Raw genomic sequence first — 6,023 nt, 5'->3', positions numbered from 1 at the left:
GGAGTTTGTAAGCCGCTCTGAGACTGCTTCGGGTAGTGAAGGGCGGGGTATAAATCCAGTCTCTTCTTCTTCTTCAATGTGCACTGCAATCGTGAGGACAGCTGTATCGGGCTCAGTTCATGCATGACTCCTGTCCAACGCTGCAGCTTTGTCTCCTGGCTTTTTTGTCTATGTGAGCTCACTGAACCATAGCATAGTCTTGGGAGGGGGGATATATGATAGAGTTCCATCTGGGGCACCTCAACTCCCACTGGAAACGAAGGCGTCTCCACCTTGTAGAAAGGGCTGGAGGGAGAGCAGCGGACGAGCAGTGGACGGATTGGGACCAGTCACAGTGGACGGATTGGTTGAGATAACACCATCTCTTCCTTTCAAACAGTTCCAGGTTTAATTGCTGTTAAGAAATGGCTGATTGGCTTCGCTGTTCTGTAATGTGCCTGTCGGTGTTTTGTTCTCAAATTGCCCAGGTGTTTATACTCCTGAAAGAGCCACAGCTCATGAGATGATGAAGATCTTTGCGTTTGCCAATTCGTTGGTGGAGCTCCTTGCGGTGGGGCTGGAGACGTTTAACCGGGCGCGCTACCGGCAGTTCGTGAAACGCATTGGCCGCCTCATCAGGTGAGGCGGGGGGGCCTGAATTGTGTCATGCGCGGGAGGGAGTTCGATACGCTTTTCCCACTTAATTTGCGATGTCTGTTCAATGGTTAGGAGTAGCCTTCTGGCCAATAGGTCAAGATGGGTAGCTGTATCAGTCTGTCTGTAGCTGTAGAAAAGAGCAAGAGTCCAGGAGCACCTTAAAGGTAAAGGTTCCCGTGCTCGAAAGCCAGTCCAATCCGACTCTAGGGTTGCTGTGCTCATCTCCGTTTCAAAGCCGAAGAGCCAGCGCTGTCCAAAGACATTTCCGTGGTCATGTGGCCGGCATGACTAAACACCAAGGCGCACGGAACGCTGTTACCTTCCCACCGAAGTGGTACCTATTTATCTACTTGCAATGTCTTGCGTTCGAACTGCTAGGTTGGCAGGAGCTGGAACCAGAGACGGGAACTCACTCCGTCATGCGGCACACTCGAGAGCAGTTTCTGTCAGAGCTCTCTCAGCCTGACCCACCTCACAGGGTGTCTGTTGTGGGGAGGGGAAGGAGTTTGTAAGCCGCTCTGAGACTCCAAGTGAAGGGCGGGGTATAAATCCAATTTCTTCTTCTTCTTGGTCTCTATTGTGCTGCTGGATTCGAATCCAGCCAAAATCAATGACAAAGCCTAGATGTAAGAAAAGAAGTCATTTCTGCAGATCATTTTGGGGGGGGGATATTGAACGAGGAAGGGATGAAAGTGAAGGGGTGTCCCGGCACTGGCTCCCCCAAAATCTAGATGGCTTTTTAATTTCTGGCAATTCTTGGGGGTATGTGCCAAGGCTCAGTCATAGAGCATCTGCTTGGAATGCAGAAGGTCCCAGGTTCAGTCCCCAGCATCTCCTCCCCAGCATCTCCGCTTAAAAAAAGGAACAGGTAGTAGGTGATGGGAAAGCCCTCGGCCTGAGATGCTGGAGAGCTGCCGCCGGTCTGAGTAGACGATACTGATTCTGATGGTCTGATTCAGTTTCAGGCAGCTTCATGATAGTTTGGATGTGTCTGTGTAGAGTGGAAGAAGCAGGGACAAAGGGACAGGACAGGTGTATCTCTATGAAGAATTTTCAGAGATGAGCACACTTCTGGTAACATGGGGGTGCGGCCTAATATGCTAATGAGCTGTGCTGTCAGGGGTGTGGCCCAATATGATAATATTTTCCTACTGTTGGGTGTGGCCTATTATGCTAATGAGTTCCTGCTGGGCTTTTTCTACAAAAAGAGCCCTGGCTCTGATTCAGTTTAAGGCAGTTTCATGATAGTTTGGATGTGTCTGCGTAGAGTGGAAGAAGCAGGGACAAAGGGACAGGACAGGTGTATCTCTATGAAGAATTTGCAGCCGTTCATGGCTTCCTTTCCGCCCTCTTCCATGTCTCCTCCCCGATCCTGCAGGATGACACTTTGCTACGTGAGCGATCACTGGGCCCAGTACGTCAGCCGCGCGAAGAACGCTGGCTCTGCCTCACCCCCTTTCTCTCTCGAGAAGCTGCAGGTGGAATTTGACGAACTCTTCCTGAGGGCTGTCCTTCATGTGCTGAAGGCAAAAAGGTAGGAAATGATGTGCGTGTGTGTTAATATTGATGATGGAAATCCTGAGTCTTCCCCTGATGTACCTCTTCACCCAAAGAGTAATTAACCCATGGAATTCACTGCTGAAGTGGTGGCAGCTACAAGGATAGACAGCGTCAAGTGGGGATTGGAGGAACCTATGGAGCAGAGGTCCATCATTGGCTATTAGCCACAAGGTATAGAGGGAAAACTCTGTCTGGGGCAAGTGATGCTGTGTATTCTTGGTGCCTGGGGGGCACAGTGGGAGGCCATCTGGAGTACTGGGCTGGCTGGTGGAGCTCCTGATGGCACCTGGGGTTTGGCCACTGTGTGACACAGAGTGTTGGATTAGATGGGCCATTGGCCTGATCCAACATGGCTTCTCTTATGTTCTTATGTGTGGGGCAGTGATGCTGTTTATTCTTGGTGCCTGGGGGGCAACAGTGGGAGGCCATCTGGAGTACTGGGCTGGCTGGTGGAGCTCCTGATGGCACCTGGTATTTCTGGCCACTGTGTGACACAGAGTGTTGGATTAGATGGGCCACTAGCCTGATCCAAGATGGCTTATCTTACGTTCTTCTATTCTTATGATGTTGCTTCCTGGCACTGGGATTCAGAGGCTGACCATCTCCAAATGTGGAGGTTCCCTTTGTACACATACATTGTATAAATAAAGTTTTGTCACAGTGTTCATTTGTTACTTGTCATGGGGGTGGTTAAGGGATTTGATAACGGTGTCGGATGCTTGGTTGGCTGTAATGAGTTAAAGATTAAGAACCGTGGCGATAGACTGACCGTCTCATCCAAACACTTAAGAATGCCTGTATGGGTTGGTTGCGCGTCTTCTTTCTTTGTTCCGGGCCAAGGCAGGTCTGAAGAGAGCCAGTTTAGTGTAGTGGTTACGTGTGTGGACTGTAATCCGGGAGAACCAGGTTTGGTTCCCCACGCCTCCACTTGCAGCTGCTGGATGACCTTGGGCAAGCCATAGTTCTGTCAGAGCTGTTTTTGAAAAAGAGACGTTTCTTTCAGAGTTCCCTCAGCCCCACCTACCTCACAGGGTGTCTGTTGTGGGGAGGGGAAGGGAAAGGAGTTTGTAAGCCGCTCTGAGACTCCTTTGGGTAGTGAAGGGTGGAGTATAAATCCAATCTCCTCCTCTTTCTTTGGTGTAGTGGTTAAGTGCGCGGACTCAAATCTGGGAGAACCGGGTTTGATTCCCTACTCCTCCACTTGCAGCTGCTGGATGACCTTGGGCAAGCCATAGTTCTGATAAGAGCTGTTCCTGAAAAAGAGCAGTTTCTGTCAGAGCTCTCTCAGCCCCACCTACCTCACAGGGTGTCTGTTGTGGGGAGGGGAAGGGAAAGGAGTTTGTAAGCCACTCTGAGACTCCTTTGGGTAGTGAAGGGCAAGGGGTAGAAATCCAATCTCTTCTCCTCCTTTTAATAACTGTCCTCCATTTCTCACTGGTTTTCCAATCCTCCAGGCTGGGGGTGTGGCTCTTCATGTCAGAGATGCCCTACGGAACCCTGTCCAGCAGTATGCTCTGGAAGCTCTTCTCCATCATGCACTGTCCGGAAAGCGAGAACCCAGAGAAGTCCCGTGCCACCATGCGCCTTGCCGACTGCAAACGTGAACTCAAAGGTAGTGCCCGCCTTGCGGGGAGGGAATTTCAGCCCCTGTTTGTATTTAAATGTCCGTGCGGTCTCTGGTCCCGTGAAAGCATCACACCTGGAGGAGGGTGGGTGGTATAAGAACAGCTCAGTCTGTACCCGAGCGGCAGGTTACTCAAACCGAGGCGCTGGTCTGAACCCTGTAGCAGCTATCTATACAGGGCCTGCTGGGATCCTATTGGCCGCTTTGCATCACCTGATCCCTGCTGAGTTGGTGGCTGCAATGCCTCTTCCTGGCCATCTGTAGTGGTGGCGCCAGAGCACAGAACAAGACACCCAGCTCCCTCCTCTGGCCACGGAGATGGAATCTTGCTCCAGTTTGGTGTGGTGGTTAGGAGCGCAGACGCTAATCGGGGAGAACCGGGTTTCAGGGCTTTTTTTGTAGAAAAAGGCCAGCGGGAACTCATTAGCATAATAGGCCACACCTAATAGCTGAAACTCATTAGCATATTAGGCCACCCCACCAACAGTGCAGTCTATTAGCATATTAGGCCACACCCCAATGCCTTCCCTTGGCTTGCCGCGGTGCCCCACAGCTGCGGGGAGCCCAGGCACGGAGAGGCATTTAAATGCCTCCCCGATCCTTCCAGGGGGCTCCCGGTCCACCCGCCTCGGAGTTTCTGGGGGGGGGTTTGCTCTCCAGGCCTTCCCTCTGTAGCCACGCACACAGAGGTTTTGGCTGTAGTGGGCGTGGCCAACTCTGAAGCCAGCCGGAACTCCGTTCCTGTGCATTCCCACCCCAAAATAGCCTTGCCGGGTTTGATTCCCCCACTCCTCCACATGCAGCTGATGGTGTGACCTCGGGTCAGTCACAAGTTCTCTCAGAGCTGTTCTCTCAAGAGCAGTCCTCGGGAGAGCTCTCTCAGCCCCACCTACCTCACAGGGTGTCTGTGATGGGGAGGGGAAGAGAAAGGAGATTGTAAGCTGCTCCGAGACTCCTTCAGGTAGTGCAGATAAATCCAATCTCTTCTTCTTCTCTAAATGACACGTGCAGCCTGCTGGTGTGACCTTGGGTCAGTCACAAGATCTCTCAGAGCTGTTCTCTCAGGGGCAGTCCTCAAAAGAGCTCTCTCAGCCCCACCTGCCTCACAGGGTGTCTGTTGTGGGGAGGGGAAGGAGAAGGAGATTGTAAGCCGCTCTGAGACACCTTTGGGTAGTGCAGGGCAGGGTATAAATCCAATCTCTTCTCTCTTCTTCTGTTAGAAATGTTCTGTGGGTTCTCAGGGAGCCCTGACTTATCTTGGACCAAAGCCTTATCCTGTTTTGGCCTCGAAGTCACGTGTCGTTTTGGTCGCTGGAATGGCCGTAGGGTGGGAGCTTTATGCGCCCGGGACTTTCTCCAAGCCAAGCAGATGAGCCACAGTCCCAACCACACCTGCCAGCAGTGGGGGGGAGGGGGGGAGTCACGCAGGGTGGGATTTGGAATTCCACATTTCCAGTGAGCAGTGACTCAGGAAAGCTCCTCCCCTGCCACAATTTTTGTCAGTCTTTAAGGTGCTCCTGGACTCTCTTGCTCTTTTCTACTTGAGGAGTGAGCAGTGACTCACGAAAGCGCCTCCCCTGCTGCAAATTTTGTTGGTCTTTAAGGTGCTCCTGGACTCTTTCTCTTTTCTCCTGGTACAGACAGAATAACACGGCTACCCATCTTGATACATTTCCATTCTGTCTATCGTAATACAGAGGTTTTTTAAAAAACGCATGTTCAGAGCAGATATTTGGTGTTTGGGTCTACATAATAGAACCTGTCTCTTCCAGTTTGGTGTAGTGGTTAAGTGCGCTGACTCTAATCTGGGAGAACCAGGTTTGATTCCCCACTCCTCCACTTGCACCTGGCTGGATTACCTTGGGCAAGCCATAACTCTCTGGCACAGCTGTTCTTGAAAAAGAGCAGTTTCTGTCAAGAGTTCTCTCAGCCCCACCTACCTCACAGGGTGTCTGTTGTGGGGAGGAAGAAGGGAAAGGAGTTTGTAAGCCGCTCTGAGACACCTTTGGGTAGTGAAGGGCGGGGCATAAATCCAATCTCTTCCTCTTCTTCTTTTACCTCACAGGGTGTCTGTTGTGGGGAGGGGAAGGGAAAGGGGTTTGTAAACCGCTCTGAGACACCTTTGGGTAGTGAAGGGCGGGGTATAAATCCAATCTCTTCTTCATCTTCTTTTACCTCACAGGGTGTCTGTTGTGGGGAGGGG

General features: G+C 51.6%; 1 long non-coding RNA gene across 1 annotated transcript in view; it reads left to right on the top strand.

Annotated features, from left to right (window-relative positions):
- The first annotated feature begins 2,115 nt into the window (after nucleotides 1-2,115).
- Nucleotides 2,116-6,023, top strand: part of LOC107116150 — a 4,858-nt gene continuing 950 nt past the window's right edge. Inside the window, exons 1-2 of the long non-coding RNA XR_001482697.1 lie at nucleotides 2,116-2,170; nucleotides 3,651-3,808. This is a non-coding gene — a long non-coding RNA (uncharacterized LOC107116150). The remainder of the gene's footprint in view (nucleotides 2,171-3,650; nucleotides 3,809-6,023) is intronic.

Source organism: Gekko japonicus, unplaced genomic scaffold (assembly GCF_001447785.1).
Source record: "Gekko japonicus isolate JY-2015 unplaced genomic scaffold, Gekko_japonicus_V1.1 scaffold7288, whole genome shotgun sequence".
NCBI classification, from domain to species: domain Eukaryota; kingdom Metazoa; phylum Chordata; class Lepidosauria; order Squamata; family Gekkonidae; genus Gekko; species Gekko japonicus.
This window is presented reverse-complemented; position numbering and strand designations above follow the sequence as displayed.